This window comes from Equus przewalskii, chromosome 20, assembly GCF_037783145.1.
Source record: "Equus przewalskii isolate Varuska chromosome 20, EquPr2, whole genome shotgun sequence".
In the NCBI taxonomy this organism is placed as follows: domain Eukaryota; kingdom Metazoa; phylum Chordata; class Mammalia; order Perissodactyla; family Equidae; genus Equus; species Equus przewalskii.
The window spans coordinates 3,833,641-3,853,504 of NC_091850.1; the positions used below are offsets into that span (position 1 = coordinate 3,833,641).

Sequence of the window (19,864 nt, forward strand, 5' to 3'; positions counted from 1 at the left end):
GCTCTTCTCTAGAGATACAGAATAGCTGGGTTGGTGGTGCCCCACCGGAGGCAAGGAGGCAGCCCTTTTCCTGGCCCTGGGCTTGCTAAACCCCACATTCTGACTTTCAGGGGCAGCCCCTCCGTCTGTGAGATGGGAAGATGTTTGACAGGCAGATATGTCATGGGGGTCTTCCATTTGAGAATCAGAAGGCACTTCTGGTTTTATCCCTGAGTAGACTCTGGCAAATGAGGGGAAGTGGGTTGCCTGATGGTACCTACAGCAGTAAATGGGAGAGCCTGGGTCCTAATGTCATCTTCTTTCTGGATTTACAGCTTCTAGCCAGCTTGGGAATTGGACACATCTGGCTTTGTCATTGATTACAGCTTCTGCTGTTCAACCTTGAGCAGGTGGTGTGGCCACTTTGCCTCAGCTTTCCCATCTGTAGATAGGGAAATGTATCTGACCACATAGGGATGGCTGTGAGGACAAGTGGGAAATGGTTGCAAGTAGCCAGGTCTATCCCAGCCCCTGCTCCTCCCTTCACCTCTGAGACAAAATTCTTCTCCCCTTGGATGACAGCTACATGATGATCCCCCTAGGGTCTCACATTTCAGGTTATCACACATGATGAAACACTCAGATTGAGGAGCTAGATTTTCTGTATAACAAAATCCCACCACAGCCTAACAATTTGGAGTTCTTTGGAGCTCTTTGTAAGGAGATCTCACCTAAAAGATTTGGTCAGATTATCCCCTAAGGAGATCTCACCTAAAAAATTTGGTCAGATTATCCAGAAGGGAAGTGAAAAGCCCCGGTGGCCTTAAATTTGCATATAATCCCAACATAACATTTCCTCCGATCCTAGTTGTTCTATGCAATTAGCCTTTGAGTCAGTGGCTGTTAAATTCTCAACACATTCATACCTTAGAGGCAGCTGCTCACTGTGTTCTTGGAGCAAGTTTTAGGCCACTATTCTCGTCACTTGAGTTTCCAGTTGGTGGATTTTTGTGGCAATGACAACAGGATTTTAGTCTCTTGTGTGTTTGGGGCAGGCTCACTCTGCTAGCCAGTTGTGAAAACTTTGCTGCTACAACCTTCATTCACATCCAGAGGAAACATCTGTCCCCAGTTTCTCAATGGTTTTGGGAAGTAGGAGCATGGCTAACTGAATTCTCGGTTTGCAGGCATTGATTAAATTGGTTGAGTCACTCCAGTCCTTTGGTGTTCTCAGGACTTTCGTATCATTGACGGAGCACCTGGACTTCATTTTCTTTTGTCTCATGTATTATCCCTGTGCATTTAAAGGGTTAGGGCCCACCGCCTTCAGTGGTGGTGGTTTTTTCAGAGAATTCTGTAGTCAGATCCCTCCCTGGGATTCACTTAGACCCACTGGAACTGTGGGAGATTTTGAGGGTTCCATTAGTGTTTTCCTTAACACTTTTGTGTGATTAACTGACATTCTCAGCAGTTTGTATGTGGGTCATGTGTCTCCTGCCTCCCATCCCTAAATCTTTAGTGAAGGTTTTAATGTTGAGGCTTTTTCTCTCTTTCCAGCCATACAAGTGAGATTTCCTGCTGCTGAAGTCTGGGGAGGAGTTGCGAGTACTAGGAGTTGCCTGGTCTGCTTTTGAAGTTTTCTTGGGCTAAGATATTAACCTACTGAGTCTGAATGGAAATGTAATTGCAGCCTTACTGTCAATTTATATTTGTCAGTCAAAGCATTGGAAACGTAACTATTTTTGGTTTTGGGCAGCAGACAAGTTTAGGATTCACCTGGGGACTAGCTTGCTTCTCTGTGCTGTTATGCAGAACCTAGCACATGGCACACAGACTTCAAGATGAGCAGGGCAGCCCTTGATGTTACAAGCTGGAAACTGAGGCCCAAGAGGAGTGGCCTGCCCCGAGTTAATTTGCAGAAGGAGGAGAACATAACTCTCTGTTCCCTCCTGGAGCTCCTCTCTGATCCCTGTTATCCTTATTTCTTCATGGCTTGGTTAGTTTTGTTTTAGGTTCCTCCTCCCTTTATTTATGTAGGTCCGTTGGCAGGTTTCCTTCCTCAGGGCCTTGTCTTTTTTTGAGTCTTGAGGTCATTGTGGTGTCTGTAGTGTGGGCATGGGACAGGACACAGGGAGGAGGAACTTGGGGCTGCTTCTGGAATCTCAGGGCTGACTTTTTAAGAAAACTGTGGCAGTGTTTCCTGTTCTGGAACTGAGAGGGTGATGGTTTTCACTTTTATGAGCATAAACCTGCTTTTCCCCATGTATTAAAAAAAAGTTACGGCACTTACTTAACTTGTAGATATCCTTCAGGTGCTTATGTGGGTGACCATTTCAAGGTCCAAAAAAGCAACCGATGGAAATAAAGTGGAACAGGCTGAATCTCGGGTCCTGTGCCAGGCTCCAGCAGTCAGTTGTGCTGTCCAGGGTGAGAGAGAGGGTCCTTAACACTCAGCTAAGGGTGCTGGATGATTCTAGAACAGCGTAAACTGGCTGCTAAAAAGCTCTAAGGGAGATTATTTCTTGCATATCCCTTATATCTGGGGGAGTCCTTTCTGGTTGCTGGAGTGGTCTTTAAACTGCATCACAGGAGAACTGGTTAGAGGGATTGAACATGTTTTGTTTGGAGGAGAGAAGATTGGGGATGAGGGGCAGCGAGGGGTTCCAGTGGGCCCATTGATGAGTTAGAATCTCAGCTCAGGATCCAACAGACGGCCTTTCCTGCTGCTGGCACCATCGGGCACCTGCTCACCCCCTTGGGGAGTATGGAAGGTGTTCCTCTTACTTCCCAGAGATAAGATCAGGTGACCCTGTCACAAAGGCAGCAGAAGTGGACATATTCTCACCTGGGGCAGGGGCTCAGCATTGGTTGAGCTCAGAAACGTGTACCCCACCTTTATGAAGGTGAAGGTGGTGGGAGCGTGTCCACTCTGTTGCCTTGGTTTATTGCTTAAGGGCAAAGGATACTTAAATTGCTTAGAAAAATTAGGGTAACTTTGATCTGTTTAACCAGTCTTCTGAGTCTGTGAACTGCTGTTGGCCTTTTTTTTTTTTTAAGTTATTTTAAAAAGTTAACCCATCGACATTTAAGATGCTAAGCTACTTCTGTAAGTGCTCCATGGCATGAAATGCAGTATGGGCTTCTTATTGTTGCATGATAAATGAACAGAGCAGGAGATGCATTGCTGGCTTTGGAATTCTCTAAGCAGATCTTCTTAGCCAGGAGGCTGGGATGGGTGACAGGGATGCAGAGGTGTCCTTGTAGCCAGGTGGCCCCAGCCCCAGGCTGTGAGTAGCTCTCATTTTACTCCAGTGCACTGTGCAAATATCATTTTAGTTACATACCATAACATGAAAAAGATGGGGCATCTGATCTGTATCTTCCCTGCCCAGTCCCAGCACACTATTCTAAGAAGAGATGGTTTTCTTGGTCTTGGGGCTGTCCACAGGTCTTGTGGAGAGGGTTTGTGACACACTAGACTAGACCATTCACAAGGAGCGTTCCCTTGCACTGGAGCATCAGGGAGGGATGGAATTGGCAGATCACCCTCCCAGACATCAGGGTTTATGGAAAGTCATAGTGGAAAAGAAGGTTGAAAAATGCGGGTTGTTCTGATTATTGTTGATGACCTTAAATAGAAGGCTGTTTACACTTCGTCCTTAAAGCATGGAGAGTCCTCAGAGATTTATAAGGAGGAAAGTGTCCACTTGAATTGGGCAGGGAGGCCACTCAGGAAAAAAGGCCATTGATAAAAGGCAGGCATGAGCTAATACAGCCTTGAATTTGCCTGGTGGGGAATAAAAAGCAGGGACAGGTGCCAAAGACACTGCAGGGAGATTGGGTGGGGATTAACTGGACACCCGGGGCCGAGGACAAATCGTTTGTGCATTCAGCAACTGGGATCCCTTCCTTGCTTGGCCTGTGCTTTGCCTCTGGGTTCTGGTGATGGGTGAGACAGCCTATTCCTGCCCTCAGGGGTCTTATGTCCACATCGGGGAGACAGGGCAAGGTGCCCTAAGAAAGAGGAAGGGCAGGCAGGCACACATCTGAGAGACAGGTGACAGCTGAATGAGGACTAGAGGGTGACACAGGCCCTAACATTGTGGGTCTTTGGTTTTAGGGGTGCTGAGTTTGAGCAAAGATGAGGTGAGCTGGGTCCTGGAGAGGGTGGTCCAAAGTTGTATGTACTGCCTGGGAGAAGGTGTGTGTTGATGAAATAACCTGGCCTATGGTCTTGGATGGCTGCTCTCTGCTTCACTTTCCTGGGAGGACACAGTGGGTTGAGGCAGGGAGGCCCTGTGTGACCATCAAGACCCTCATGAACTCAAGGGGCATGTCTGTGACCCTACTGGATTGTGGCTGGCTCCAGGGGCAGTTGCAGAATTTGATTTATCCTTGCATCTCCTCCTCCCCAAACTAATAGTGTTTTGTGTTAGGTGAAAATTCGATGAAAGGTGAAAGAGGGACCATCTCATATATGTAGGAGAAATTTGTTCCGCTTTGCTCCCAAGAGTGAAGTAGTGCTGGATAGATGGAAATGAGAGGGACACGGTCCTCAACTTAGCCTGAAAAAAGCTTTGTAGCAATTAGAGGGGCCAGGAAGAGGCTTGATGTGATTCCACTGCTCTGGGAGCTTGTTGGTAACCAGCATTTTCTAGATGCTGAGGATTTTCCAGCTTGAGGTTTTGGACACTATTACAGAAAGATGGAGAGAGATTAAGAAGCTTCTCTGAAACATCTGCATGAATTATTCGAACAGCTGCTGCTTACTGGTTTGAGAAAGTTTTCTTTTTATTTTATTATTTTTAATTTTTTATTTATTTTTATTTCTTGAGGAAGATTAGCCCTGAGCCAACTACTGCCAATCCTCCTGTTTTTGCTGAGGAAGACTGGCCCTGAGCTAACATCCATGCCCATCTTCCTCTATTTTATTCGTGGGATGCCTACCACAGCATAGCTTGCCAAGCAGTGCCATGTCCACACCCGGGATCTGAACCGGCGAACCCCGGGCCGCCCAGAAGCAGAATGTATGAACTTAATCGCTGCACCACCGGGCTGGCCCCTTGAGAAGGTTTTCTTGTTTCATGCATTGCTCAAATGTTTTCAAACCTTGGCTCTTTTGGCAGAGTCCAGGGGAGAAGACCAAGTGGGTGTCCTGCTGAGTGACAACGCTGGTTTTGAGAGTGGGGAAGGGTTGTAGTTTCAGGAAGGAAAAGGGCCTTGGGGATTTGGCACTTGGAAAAAAAAGACTTGGGTCCAAGAGTGGCTCCTGGCTGGTGATGACCATGATGCTGTTGGGGTCCTGATTTTGGGGTTGAGGGTGGGAGTGAGGAGTTGGTGGGGTAAATGAGAGCAGCAGCCTGGTGCCTCGTGTACAGAGCTGGGAGGGCCGGGGTGTGCCCTGCCTGCCACCCACCCTGGAAACCTTTCCCTGCAGGACCTGAGCTGTCCCCTGGGCCATGTGTATTCTGCTGCTCTTGAACTCTCCTTGCTGGCTTAGAGGCCAGGGGACTGGTCTCCTTCTCATTAGTCTGTCTGCTCTATTCCCTGCCTCACACTGTGAGCACTGTGCTGTTCAAGTGGGAGGAAGAAGGCAAGTCTGCATACGTGCTCCTTGCTGAGGGACCCTGGTTTGCTCCTTTGCTGCACTAAGAGTTGTGGTTGGCATGTGTGTACATCTCATTGGAAATGAAGATGAAGGCCCTGGTTTATGATCCAGGCCGACAGTGTTGATCAAGTCCTTTAAGCCCTTTCCCTTGACTTGTACCTTGGCAGGTAGGGACTCAGAAATACGTGCTTCGTCAACTTCTGAGGTTTTTGTGCCTTTTACAGAAGGTAAGATTGCACCTGAGTCATTGAATTTGCTGTGTGGTCCGTGGGATGTGGCCTTGCACAGTGAGACTCACTCTTCCAGGAGGTTTCCAGCAATCAGTAAAGGGTTAAGTTAGTGTGTTCTTAGAAGAGGAGTCAGGGGTGTGCTGATCTTTGTTCTGGGAAGTTTTCTCAGAACCTTGGGAAGGATCCAGCCCTAATATGGTCTCGGAGTCAGACTGTCCCCGATGGTGCAGTGGTTCAGATTTGAGCCTGGGCGATGTCTGGTCTGAGTCTGGATCCCCATCTGACTTCTTAACCCTGTGACTCTGGCCAGTTGCTTTGACTTCTCTCAGCCTCAGTTTTCTCATCTGTCAGGTGTGGGCATCAGTGGCAGTCCCTTGTGTGAAGTGTAGGTAACAGTGGTAGTCCTCCATGTGAAGTGTGGGTGACAACGGCAGTCCCTTGTGTGAAGTGGATGTGACAGTGGCAGTCTCCCATGTGAAGTGTGGGTAACAATGGTAGTCCCACATGTGAAGGGTGGGTAACAAAGTCGGTCCCTTGTATGAAGGGTGGGTAACAATGGCAGTATTTCATGTGAAATGTGGGTGATAGTGGCAGTCCCCCGTGTAGAAGTGATGATGTGACAATGGCAGTCCCCAGTGTGAAATGTGGATAACAGTGGCAGTCCCCGTGTGAAGTGTGGGTAACATTGGCAGTCTCTCTTGTGAAGTGTGGGTAACAGTGGTAGTCCCCTGTGTGAAGTGTGGGTGACATTGGCAGTCCCTCAGATGAAGTGTGGGTAACATTGGCAGTAATCCATGTGAAGTGTGGGTAATAATGGCAGTACCTGTGTGAAGTGTGAGTAACATTGGCAGTACCCTGTGTGAACTGTGGGTAATAATGGCAGTACCTGTGTGAAATGTGAGGGACATTGGCAGTACCTTTTTCTGTGGTTATGAGGATTAAATGAAATCGGGCATGTAAAATGCTGGCACTGTGCCTGGCACCAAATAAAGAATTCCGTAATTGTTAGCCACTGTTAACGCTTTTCTTTTCCTCCTTTGGTAACAAAATCTCTTGTCAAGATGTTAAAGATGATTTTCTCGATGTCCCTGAAGTAGTTGTCAATGGGCTTTTCTCTAGCAGTTTGAATTTGTGTGTCTGGCAGTAGCTTTCTCAGTGAAGAGCCAGGCCCTCCCCTTCCCACCCATGAAAGCCCGATGAACGTTCAGGAGGAGGCCTGGACCATGGGGACAGCAGAGCCCTCCCCCTGGCAGTAGTGTCACTGGGGTCTTGGGCACAGACCTGCTGGGTCTCAGGCTGATCTTGGCATTGGATGGTTAGGTAGGACCTGGGTCTGTGTGTGGCAGCTGGAGACAGAGCAGGGCAGTGGGGTGGGCCTCAGAGGAGGCAGGAGGGTCCCCTACAGGACTGGCCCAGTAAAGGTTAGGTGAGTGAATGCCCCCGCCCTTGTGACCCTGCCCCTCCTTGCTCCTTCTAGCTGGTGCCAGCCTTGCAGCCTCCCTGCAAGGCAGGCTGGTGGCCTGGGACCCTGTGTGACTTCCGAGGGGATGTCTTGCTTGGAGTTGGGTTGTCTTGGCAGGGCTGTGCTTCAGAGACACTGGAGTGAAGTGGGCTTTGTGGGTCGTTTGGGAACCTGACCCTTTTTACGACAGTGTTTCTCTGAGATGTGTGGTCTGTTTTCTTAACAACCAATGGCTTAGAAGTGCACCTTTGCCTGGAGGACAAAGTATGTGCTGGCCTCATGTGTACCTGTGTGGTGGCCTGAATGTTTTGGTCTTGTGTGTGCACATGTGCTGGCCCTGTGAGAGTGTGTGTGTGTGTGCGCGCGTGCGTGCATATGCCCGTGTTTGCTGGCTCTACCTGCTGGAGTGGAGCCTGACCCGTGCAGTCACTCAGGTGTGTGCAGATAGAAGAAAAACATTCCGGTCTGTGGTGGACGTGCACTTTGTGTGTCAGAGTCCTGTTTTTTGTGGGGCTCTCAGCTTACTTTGGAGTGAGTCTTAGGCACAGGTGAAGTACCACTGAGGGCACAGCCTGTGCTTTTGTGGCCCTCACAGGTTTCTTCAGACCTTCTTATTTTAAGGCAGAGATTCACAGACGTTTATGTTGCACCTCATAACACATCAGAGCTTTAGTACTAAAACCTCTTACCAGCAAGGAAAACTTCGACTCCAGGCAGAAGTGGTAGATGTGAGATTCTGGGGCCTCACTATTGCACCCTGGGAGGTAGGCCCTTCACTCTTCTAAAGCTTCCGTGGGGTCAGTTTGCCCTTTGCTGCCTTGTTCCTCTTGGAGTGGGGTTCTCCAGGTCTGACCCCCAGTGCAGTTTCCTTCTGGCTTGCTCCCCAGATGCTGGCTCTTCAGCTGCATCAAACAGAACTCCCCACAGCTGGCAGGCCCCATGTCCACCAGCACCTCCTCTCTATGAGGATAAAGTGATGGGAAGTGTCTGTGCAGGGCACTGGGAAGCTCTGACAGCTGAGTGAAGCCAGGTGCTACCCACCTTCACCCCCTCCCACCTTGTCTGAGACCTCAGGGAGGCTCTACTTCCTCCTTCTCAGCCTCAGTTTACACTGTGAGGGCTGGGACGGTGAGGACAGTTGACACTTCTGTGAAACAACCTCTCTGAGGAGCTCCTCTGATCATACTTTTATTGTCGGGTACATTGTTGGGAAGGTGTGGCATCTCTTCATGTAGTTTCTCAGTTTGGTCTTAATTGGCATGTGTAGTGCGAGTCACGATTTACTGAGGGATGGTGCCATCTTTATAGATTCTTCCTTCGCCGTTTGCAGTATTTTACAGTCAGTCATGTGATTTTTGTGATTACTGTGGTGCATCGTTAGCTTTTGCAAAAGTAATCAAGTGTCTGTGGCTGGGAACCAGCTCGTTGGCCTAGACCTAGTGGCAAAGCCGTGGGACCTCTGGGCTGACCATGTGGCCTTAATCAGGGGTATTGGGACCACGGTGTGGTTGCTGGACAGTTCCAGGCATGTCTGAGAAGTTATCAGATGGTGTTGACTGTTTGACCTGGTCCCTGATGGTCACAGAAACTGAATTCTGTCCCTTAGGGAAGCTTGGTTGGTCAGATGGTTGTAGGTTTTGTATGTGAAGACCCAGTATCAGACTGGATTTCCAGAATTCTACCAAGTCCACTCTTCTGTCTGGAACTTGGCTTCGGGGCATCTGGAAGATTTGTGGGTGGATGACACGGACCTTGCGCCTGCCTAGGTACTCACTAGCTGCTCCTGATTTGGATCTTGGTGGACCATTTAGTGTTCTGGGAACTACCAGTTTACTTAGACCTCAGTCAGTTGTTCTGGTCTCCTGTTGCCAGCCTGGAGGATGAGACCTTTCCTGGGGATCAAGGTGGCAGAGGCTACCTGAGGATCCAGGTCTATCCAGCTGCCATGGGATGGTTGGTGGGCGCTTTCCTCAACAGTGAGCAGGCAGCTGGGGGGTGGGGGTGGGGGTAGAGGTGAAAACTGGTGGTCCTCCCCCATTTACATTCTTTGGTGAGATTTCTGCCATCCTACCTGCTGCTGCTAACTGACCAAAATAATCTGATCTTGGACATTACAAGGATAAGTTATGTAAACTACTGTGGGGGGGTTTTGTTTGGATTTTAGGATCATGAAGTTGTCTTCCTCTAGGCCTAGGTCTTCATTTGTATACAGTGGGGCCAGCCCCAGAATGCTGCTCCTTCTGGGTACTCTCGAACAGCAACAAAAGTTTTCCCTTCTCCCTTCCAGTGAAAAATATTCTGGAAAGTAAGGTACAGTTCTTAAACTTTGGGGGAGCACCTGCCGTACCTTATGAGATTGCACCGGTTCTAGCTGCTTGTTCATCAGGACTGCCTGTTTAAAGATGGCTGGTGGGGATGTAAACTCTGGACTTAGCAGATGGTATTTATGCTGCCTCTCAGAGAAATTTGGGGTAATTCGCTGGTCTTTGCCCTGCCCCTGAAGGTGCAGCTCAAGGTTGGTGCTTGTATTATCACCAAATGAGGGAGTGACTGGGCTGTCAAGTTGGGGGCTTTCTCCATAGCATGGAGAAGGTGTTCAGCTGGTGGCTTCATCCCACTCTCATGGCACATCCAGGCCCTCAGCCACCCGGACTTGGGTTGAGGCAGCACATGGTACCTGTGGCCAGGGCCCGGGACCCCTCAGAGGCAGTGGAGGACACCCTGTCCATTGGCAAATGAAAGATTCTTGCTTCTCGGAGGTTGTCTATGTAATGAGTAAGGTGCTGCTGCTTTAAAAACAAACTCAAGAAAACTTGCCACGAGAATAGGACAGCTGGAGGTTTTATTTCTTGACATGAAAATAAACAACCCAGCAGCCAGCTATAAAGCTAATATAGCTGGTTGAGATGCTGCACCACATGGAGGCTGCCTGGATGGTGCATTCTTGAGAATGGAGCTGGCTGCTGTTGGAACCTCCTGTTGGGTGCCTGCTACAATGAAGGTGATGTCTTCTGCAGGTGGGATTTTTTGTGATCTTCACTCCCAAATTTTCGTGTTTCAACTCATGCTAGAGACTCCACTGCTCCCTCCCTAACCTTCCCCCTGTTAGTCGCCCCAGGAAGACTCTCTGCGTGTATTGCAGTCATTGGTTACACAGGAGCATGTATGTTTGCAAAGGAGACCACCTGCTTGCCCAAGCCAAACTAGACGAGGAACCGCAGACAGAGGGAAGGACTGGTTGATGGTGGAGCACATCAGGGACATGGTTGGACTGGGAAGCAGGGTTTTTCTAGAGCCATACTTTTGGCTATGGGCTTTGTTCTCTACATACTTTGGCCTCCAATGGTTAAAATGACGTGTGTGGTCTACCTTGAAGAGATACTGTGCTAAATGAAATAGGCCAAATAGAGATGGACAAATACTGCATGATTCCACTTATATGAGGCACCTAGAACAGTCAAATTCTCTTTTTATTTTATTTTATTTTTTTTGAGGAAGATTAGCCCTGAGCTAACTGCTGCCAGTCCTCCTCTTTTCACTGAGGAAGACTGGCCCTGAGCTAACATCCATGCCCATCTTCCTCTACTTTATATGTGGGACGCCTGCCAAAGCATGGCATGCCAAGGGGTGCTCTGTCTCCACTGGGATCTGAACCGGCGAACCCTGGGCCTCCGAAGCCAAACATGCACACTCAACTGCTCTTTTTTTTTTTTTTTTTTAAAGATTGGCACCTGAGCTAACGTCTGTTGCCAGTTGTCTTTTTTTTTTTATTCTCCCTGAAGTGCCCCTAGTACATAGTTGTATATTCTAGTTGTATATCCTTCTGGTTGTGCTATCTGGGATGCCGCCTCAGCATGGCCTGATGAGTGGTGCCATGTCCGCACCCAGGATCCAAACCGGTGAAGCCCAGGGTCACTGAAGTGGAGCATGTGAACTTAACCACTCAGCCACGGGGCCGGCTCCCAGTCAAATTCTTAGAGACAGAGAATGGAATGGTAGTTGCCAGGGAGTTTGAGGGAGGGAATGGGGAGTTAGTGTTTAATGGGGACAGAATTTCAGTTTTGCAAGGTGAAAAAATTCTGGAGATGGATGGTGGTGTTGGCTGCACAACAATGTGAATGTGCTTAACACCACTGAACTGTACACTTAAAAATGGCTAAGATAGGTGGCTGGCCTCGTGGCCGAGTGGTTAAGTTCGCGCCCTCCACTTCGGCAGCCTGGGGTTTTGCTGGTTTGTATCCAGGGTGCAGACATGCCACTGCTTGTTGGGCCACACTGAGGCGGCATCCCACATGCCACAACTAGAAGGACCCACAACTCCAGTATTCAACTATGTACTGGGGGGGCTTGGGGAGAAAAAGCAGAAAAAAAAACCCCAGCTAAGATGGTAAATTTTGTTATGTATTTTTTTACCACAATAAAAAAATTGAACCTTCTTGAATTCAGAAATATCCTGCATCCTTATGAGAGCATATATTTTTATCCTCCATGAGTTAGCTTGGGGAGAAAGGAATAAAGGCACTCACATTTTGATGGCCCACCTTGTGCCAGAAAATACGGGATTAAAAAAAAAAAAGGATACGTGTGGTTCTAGAAGGCTTATTGTAACATCATCTTGGAAGCATTGGAGCGCAGAGGTTCCGTGGGTGTTCTTTGGTCTCCAGAGGGGTGGGGCCTGGAGGCACTTCCTCTAGCTTGGTGGGGTGACACAGGACTTCTGGAGAGCAGTGTCCAGGAATATCCTTGGTCTTCTCTGCTCCAGTGCTTGGCGCAGAGATCGAAGGTATTACTTGTTTTCTTGTGCCTATTTGTCAGAGAATTCCCTTAATACTGCCCGTATTGGTGTGTGTATACAGAAGGGGAGACACTAGTTCCTATGTCCTTGTTATTAACAGAGATAGTATTTCCTCTTTTGTTCTTGTGACATTTTCTTCAGGATATCCTTTAATATCGTAACGCACCAAGCATCCTCAGTGCTAAACACTTCAATACTTCAGACACTTCCCAAAGTCTCTGACTTGTCTAGATGTGCACATTTGATTCCTGGTGCATTTTAAATATGGGGGTTTATCTGAAGTTTTGAATTGCCGAGAGGACTGTTGCTGGGGACTGAGGGTGGAAACACTGAAAGGAACCTCAAGATAGGAATCGAAATATTTTGTGGAACAACAGTAATCATAGTAGTAAAAGTAAGAACTAGTTGCTTCTGTTTGAGAGCCTGCCTGGTGCCAGGGCCTGTCGCTTGCTCCTCATGATGGTCTTGAGGCCCGAGGGGCTGGGCCGGTGGGTGGCCTCCCACAGGCACAGTTGGATTTGGAGGGTCTGGGCTGAGCAGCTGGTCCTGATTCATTAGGAGGAAGTGCTGGAACATTTGGGATGGTTTGGTGATGTGAAAGGGAGGGACTCCTGGAATGCCCAGGAGAAAGGAGGGGTGTGGTGGGATCGAGTCTTGGAGTGGGCAAGGATCTATTGGAAGGACCTTCACTGGGTGTTTTAGAGCAAGATATTGAATCTTGCTAGGAGGAAGGGAGAAGGGGAGTGTGGGTGCATGGTGCTGGGGTAGCTCACGTTTCTCAGCGGTGGCTGGGGGAGGCCCTTCTACACACAAGGCTGCTGAGGCCTCTGGAACCTCCTAGCGCCTTTCTCCCAACAGGCCTGTGAGGGAGGTGGGGAGAGGCCACCCCTCCTTGGGGAGGCGGGTGGCTGTGGTGGTGCTGTGGCCTTGCCTATCTCCATATTCCGACTTCCTGGTGTTGACTTGGTATTCTAATTAAAGATAGAGTCTATATTTATAATATGTTTTTGCCTCAAGTCCGTGGTAGAAACACAGTGATTGGGTATTTATAACTCATGAAGGATGCCATTTCTTCATTTCCTCCTCTCTGCCTCATTGGGCCCTGGATAATGAGATGAGCTAAGAGCCCTTTCTATTATAAAGCATAAAGCGTTTGGGGAAGAGAACCTAATGAGATACTTGATGTCAGATGTCAAAGATCTGCTATGCCAAGTGATGGAGCTGTAGTTCTTGGGGATGGAAGGAGGCTGAGGAGAGGGGCTGTTTAGGGAGAGCGTGCCTGAATAACAGATGCTTAAGTCTGAAGGAGGAGTAGGAGGAAGGCAGGCTTTTGCAGTGGTGGGAACAGCATGTGCAAAGGCCTGGTGGTGGAGGCAGGCAGATGTGATGGGTGTGAAGAATCAAGGCGAAGCCAATGTAGTTGGAGCTAAGAGCATGGTGTGTCTGTGTATACATGTACATACATGCATGCCAGATGACTTCACATGGTCACCTGGGCCTGAAGCAGGCAGGGCCTTGAAGACCATGATGAAATGTTGTAATCATTGGGGGGTTTTAAGGGGCTTTAGGAACAGCTGCACTGGCACAGTGTGGGGAATGGACGATCTGTCCCTCAGTGAGGCTGTGGTTACCGTGGCTGAGGGAGGACAGGCAGGGGCAGACTAGGGGCCTGGAAAGCACATACTGGCTTATACCCAGTGGATGCGTCAGCTTGACAGTGGAGACCAGGCAGCTGTGGTTGCCAAGGACAGGCTTGTGCAGTGGCCTTAACTGTCAGCTCCTTGGCTCTTGTGGGGCTGATTCTTTGCCTCTCTAGTCTGCCAAGTCATGCTTTCCTCTGGTCCATGGGGACAGAGGGTTAATGGGGCACTGTGCCTTGAGGAGAGCAGGTACTGCTTTGTCCCCTGGGGCTGATGTGGGGCCAGAGCACCTCCTTGGTTTACCTCTGCCCTGACTTTTTGTCGTGGGTGTGCTGCCACGCCTGGGTCATCTCTGTCCCTTTAATGCTCAGCACAGCCCGTTAGGGCTGTGGTTTCCTCCTGCTTTCAAGGATCAGGTAGTCGGTATTTCTGCTGTATTGTCTCTGTCGCTACTACTCAGCTCTGCCTTGTAGCAAAAGCAGCTGTAGATAGTGCACATTCCTGTGGACGTGGCTATGTCCTAGGAGAAGCATTCAGCAGAATAGACTCAGGCAATAGTTTGCCGACGCCTGGATTAGAAAACCAAATCTTCTGCCCAAGTTAAACCTTTCCCTACCAGCCAGCACATGTTGGAGCAGCATGACCTCTGGGCTTCCTTGAGATGCTTCGTGCTTGCTTCAGCAGCACATATACTAAAATTGGAATAATAAAGAGGTGCTCCACTGTTACTCTGCCTCAGTTTCTCCCTTTCTGATAGAGCCAGCAAAGGAGTTACCCTCCTTGACAGTTAGCAATGCAGTTGTTAAGACTTTTGGCAGGGGCCAGCCCCGTGGCTGAGTAGTTAAGTTCGTGTGCTCTGCTTTGGTGGCCCAGGGTTTTGCTGGTTCAGATCCTGGGCACGGACCTAGCACCGCTCATCGAGCCATGCTGAGGCAGCGTCCCACATAGCAGAACTAGAAGGACCTACAACTAGAATATACAACTATGTACTGGGGGGCTTTGGGGAGAAGGAAAAAAAAAGGAGGAAAATTGGCGACAGATGTTAGCTCAGGGCCAATCTTAAAAAATTTGGCAGAGAGGGTCTAGGTGACCCTGGTCTTTGGGGTGCTCAGTTTGTGTGAAACAAGTGGATTTTGTGGACCTAGGGGTGGTAGAAGGTGAACGGTATTGTTGGGTTTCACCTTGGACTTTTTTTGCCCTAATGTCGTTTTCCCAGGACTGGATTGGAGCCACGTTAGTAAATGTTTGAGTGCAGACACAGTTGAAGAATTTTAGAGACCGCACGAGTGTTTGGTGAGTGCAGACAGTGGTAGGAGGAGACCCAAGGTATGCAGCTTTCATAGGGCTGGGCCTCAGAAAGGATGATGGGGCCTTCTTGGGCTCCTTGGTACCCATGGCTCCAGAGACCCGTCCCTGCGCTGGCTGTGCAACCCGAGTGAACTGGAGCTCCAGATGGTGCCCATGTCTGGCCAGATCTCCTCCCCTCAAGTTATTTTTTTTTTTTGTTTTTTTGTTTGTTTGTTTGAGGAAGATCAGTCCTGAGCTAACTACTGCCAATCTTCCTCTTTTTGCTGAGGAAGACTGGCCCTGAGCTAACATCCATGCCCATGTTCCTCTCTTTTATACGTGGGATGCCTACCACAGCATGGCTTTTGCCAATGATGCCATGTCCGCGCCCAGGATCCGAACTGGTGAACCCTGGGCCGCTGAGAAGCGGAAGGTGCTAACTTAACTGCTGCGCCACCGGGCCGGTCCCCTCCCCTCAAGTTAAAAGGGAGCTGACCTCACTTGCCTGAGCTCAAGAGGATGAAATGGCAACGAAGGACTTCTCTTGCCCAAAGTGCAAGTCACTTGATTTCATTGTAAATCACCATGGCTGTTTTCTCATCAAGTCTGATCTCCCTCAGATTGGGAAATCATATTTTGTTTGGGTGGGTCAGAGTCGGGAAGGTGGGGGCGGGGGAGTGTGTGTGTGTGTGTAAGTGTAAGTGTAAGTAGAGTACCCAGGTGCAGGGTCAAAGCCAAACCATAATGATTTATCAAGGGAGTGGAAGAGTCTCTTGTGAGTTGATAATTGTGTACTTAAGGGTTACTTGATACTGTTTTAAATGTATGGGTTGGAAATAAAAACAGTAAAAGCTCTCTAAACTCAGCCAGTGCAGGATGGCTGCCAAAATAGTCCAAATGATGTATCAGAGACAAGCGATTACAGTTTATTTTAGAGATATGCTCCCAGTTCTGGTGGTGCTAAGTGGTCTTTGCTTGGTTTCAGCTCCTTTGTGAATTTCGCACTAATTGTATTGAGGGGCTGCTGCTGTGTGGGCTCCTCAGATCAGTTCCTTCTCCTTCAGTGTTAAACCGTCCCTGCTCATTCAGTCCATAAATATTTATTGAGCACCTGGCATGTGTCAGACACTGTTCTAGGTGCTTGAAATAAAATCTAGTTTTAGCAGGAAGACACCCCTTTTCTTGTGCCATTTACAGGTGAGAAAGTCCATAGGCATAGTAGCTGTGTTTTGTAGAGTATGTGGAGGGGCCAGGGCTGTGGAAGAGAAGGGGCAGGGGTGAGCAGGGTGGGCCTCTGAGAGAAATGGTCATTTGAGGGGACACAGGTCAGCCATCTGGGGGGTAGAGTGAGGCAGAGAGAGCAGCTAGCACACATGCTCTAGCAATTACCATTAGAACAGACCGTCTAAGGATGTTTCTGAGAAATTGCATGAAGCTGAATATGGACTGGGCATTTGACATTTAGGAATCACTATATGGTAGTTATCTTTTCAAAGATCATTTTCAATTTGGGATGCAAACTGGAGAATTGATTGTTAAAATGATGAAGTATCTGGGATTTTTTTTAAAATATAAAAAGGCCCCAAGGAAGGAAGTTGCCTGGTGTGTTGGAGGCTGGAGCAGGGTAAGCAGGCGAGTGGTGGCAGGCAGGTCTCCAGGGCCGGGAGAGGATGGGGCTTCACTCTGAACGGATACAGAGCCTTTGGAGGGTTTTGAGCTGAGGAGTGAAAGCAGGGGGTCCAGTTCGCAGGCCTCCATCCTAGCAGGAAGGACAGTGTTGCCAGCGGAGGTGTGAGAAGTGATGGACCCCAGATGTGTTTGATGGCAGAACCTACTGGATTTCCTGATGAACTGGATATTGGAGTAATCTTCTTCTCCAGATTAAAATCTAAGCAGCTAAAAGACTGGATTTGCCATGAGCTGAGATGGGGAAAGCTGTGTTGGAATGCGAAAGTCTGAGGTGACTTTAAAACTTTTTGCATATTGCACTCTACCCCATGATGCATGTGTATGTTGTGATAATAGATTAAGATGACCTTCCTCCTTGCAGGGTTAGCCCTCCAGGAAAATGTTGTCCTGTGTGTCTTGTGGTCTCATGGAGTAGGGCACTTGGATCTTTGTTGAAAACCAGTTGTCCATATGTGTGTGGGTGCATTCTGTTTGTCCATCTACTTATCTGTCTATATTCATATTACACTGTCTTGGTTACTGTAACTTGAAAGTAAGTCAGTCTTGAAATCAGGTAGGGTAAGTCCTCCAAATTTGTTCCTCTTTTTAATGTTATTTTCACTATTCTAGGTCCTTTGCATTTCCATAAATTTTAGAAACGTAAAAAAGTATGTTGAGAATTTTTGACTGGGACTGCGTTGAATCTCTGGATCAGTTTGGGTGAGAATTGACACCTTCTGGCCTAGGGATAAGGCATGTCTCTCCATTTGGTTAGGTTTTCTTTCATTTCTCTCGGTGATATTGTAGTTTCAGTTTATAGGTCTTGCACAATTTTTTAAATGAAATTGATCCGTAAGTATTGCACATTTATGCTATTGTAAATGGAGCTTTTTCTTTCTTTTTTTTTTTTTTTAAAGCTTTGAGTTCTGGTGGTTTGTTGCCAGTATGTAGAGATACCTCTGACTTTTGTGTATTGACCTTGATCCTGAAGAAAGCAGGTGCTCGGAAAACTCAGGGTGCCGGCTTCTGAGGCTTCTCCCTCCGTGGCAGAGAGGCCTCGGCTTGGGAGGTATGGAAGAACTAGGAGTAAGGGCGTCCACTGCGTTTCCGAGCCTGAAAGGGATCAAAAAGAGTGGCAGAAGAGTCCCCCTTCCTGGGAGCTAGCCTAGTGGTGGCTGTGGTTGGCCCTGGGCCTCACTGAGGAGGGTGCTGTGTGCTCCTTGGTGCGCAAAGTTCTTTCTATAGAGTTCATTGATAGTTGCTTTTATTTTATTTTATTTTTTGCAAGTTCTCCCCTGGGAGTGTTTGTCACCATCTATGAGCTGTGAATTACTCTGAACTCAGTTTAAAAATAAAACTTTCATATCAGAGCAAGCTCCTGGTAGTCATGTGGACGCAAAGAATGACAACAGAGGTGATACTGATAATATTCGGCAAGCTACAACTGACAGCACTGCTTGGGAGTCAGGGGTTTGGCTAATTTGCTGGGTTCAGCCTCTTGCGCCCACAGTCCTGGGCGTCTGACGTCAACAACGGAAGGGAATTACTGGGGCCACTCTGTCTCTGTGACCTTGGGAGAGTTCCTGAACATTCTTGAGCCTTAGTTTTCCTGACTGTAAACCAGGCAGCCCGTTCCTCCCTCTGTGATATAAGCTCAGGAGATGATGCTTGGGATTAAACTGCGAGTTGCCCTATGGGGTTGAAGCCTGCCTATCCCCAAGCACATCCGCCCTCAGCTTCTCGAGGGCAAACTCAGCAGGGCCTGGAATGGTGGGTGGTTTCCTTGGGGTCTGGTCCGTGTGAACGGGGACCAGGGAGTGAAGAGATCATGTCTGCAGAGGGAGACCTGGATGACCCTGGGCAAGTTTCTGAATATCAGACATGCCAGATCTCTTATCTGTAAAATGGGCATGATATTGTAATCTACCCCTAAGATTATCTTGGGGATTCAAGAGATGCTGAGTGTTGGCATAGTACTTGGACTCACTACTAAGTACCTATTAAATGCTAGGTATTACTGGGTCTGCTGTTAATGTTGTTATTGTTATAATCAAACCTTGAACCATTTTCTGTGTTTATTATGTCAGCATGTGGCTGTGTACCACCTCATGTCTTCATCCAGTATGGCTGAAGATGGCTTCTGGTTTATTGGTTGACACCATATCAGGTCATGTGTCAGAGACTGGTAAAAATTTATTTCCTCAGCTTGCCCCCCTATGGAAGGTAGCAGAGACAGAACTCTGGTTGAAATCTAAAATTTTGCTAAGTAGTTCCAGGGGTTGGAGATATTTGAAATGGTTGGTACATTCCAGAAACTTGCTTTGGAAACTCAGTGTTCCTTTCTCTGTCCTTTGCTTTAGGTTGGTCAGCACGTTGATGCAAGTTGCCTTTTGCCATAGCTGCCACCATGGCTGGCTGGTAGGACCAGCATTCCCAGCTCAGATAGGTGAGTGCTTGGGGTCGGTGCCTCTGGAGTGAAGGATCTCATTTGTCCAGCAGACCTCGGTCAGCAACTTGGACATTTGAAACTGAACACTGCTTCAGAAGCTGATGGCCACCTCCTAGAGAAGATGGAGGGAGGCAAGTCCCTCCTGGATTGCATGCTGAGCTGTCTCCGTGAGGTTGCTGAGGCCCTGCCCTCTACCTCCAAGGTGGCCATTTGCTCTCCCCTGGACTCAGCGGTCACTTGTTTGAAAAGCCCAGGTCTAAATAGGATGAGCTGTCCTCCGTGAGGATCAGGGGCAGAAGATAATCCTGGCCAGGTGGCCTTTGCCCTTTGGTCGTTTCTGTGATTTTCCAACACTCACTGAAATGAGCAGAATTTTTTTCCTTAAGTATCTTCAGCGATGCAGGCCCCCTCTTCCCCCCCGCACTGGTGCTTAGAGCTGGTTGACCCTACTCCGCACTGTGCCTTGTGGGAAATTGAGCTGGTCTCCCTGTTTAGGGCTCTCAAATGGAGACTGTCCAGGGCTGTCAGGACCCAGTAGGGCAGAGCCCAAAAGCTGGGTAGGATTTTGTCTGTTACCATCAGGGGCTGGGCAGTGATGGTTTGGGCCAGGGCCACCTACCTGGAGAAGAATGTAGAACTGAGATGTCTTAGAACTGGGAAGCAGCTTGGAGACCTCCTGGCTTTGTCAGCTGCTTCGTCTTACAGGCCAGCCAGTAGGTGACTTGGCGAGGGGTGCATGCCCTTCT

General features: G+C 48.5%; 1 protein-coding gene across 15 annotated transcripts in view; it reads left to right on the plus strand.

Annotated features, from left to right (window-relative positions):
* Positions 1 to 19,864, plus strand: part of GATAD2A (GATA zinc finger domain containing 2A) — a 97,850-nt gene that overhangs the window by 17,926 nt on the left and 60,060 nt on the right. For 8 of the 15 annotated variants that reach the window (XM_070586736.1, XM_070586730.1, XM_070586729.1 and 5 more), the window contains exon 2: positions 19,030 to 19,115. The exons of 4 other annotated variants lie outside the window; for them this stretch is intronic. The gene's annotated coding sequence lies outside the window, so the exon portion shown is untranslated. Of the gene's footprint in view, positions 1 to 11,912; positions 12,063 to 19,029; positions 19,116 to 19,864 lie in introns of those variants that run through there. 3 more of the 15 variants (XM_070586732.1, XM_070586738.1, XM_070586733.1) reach the window with 2 other exon arrangements.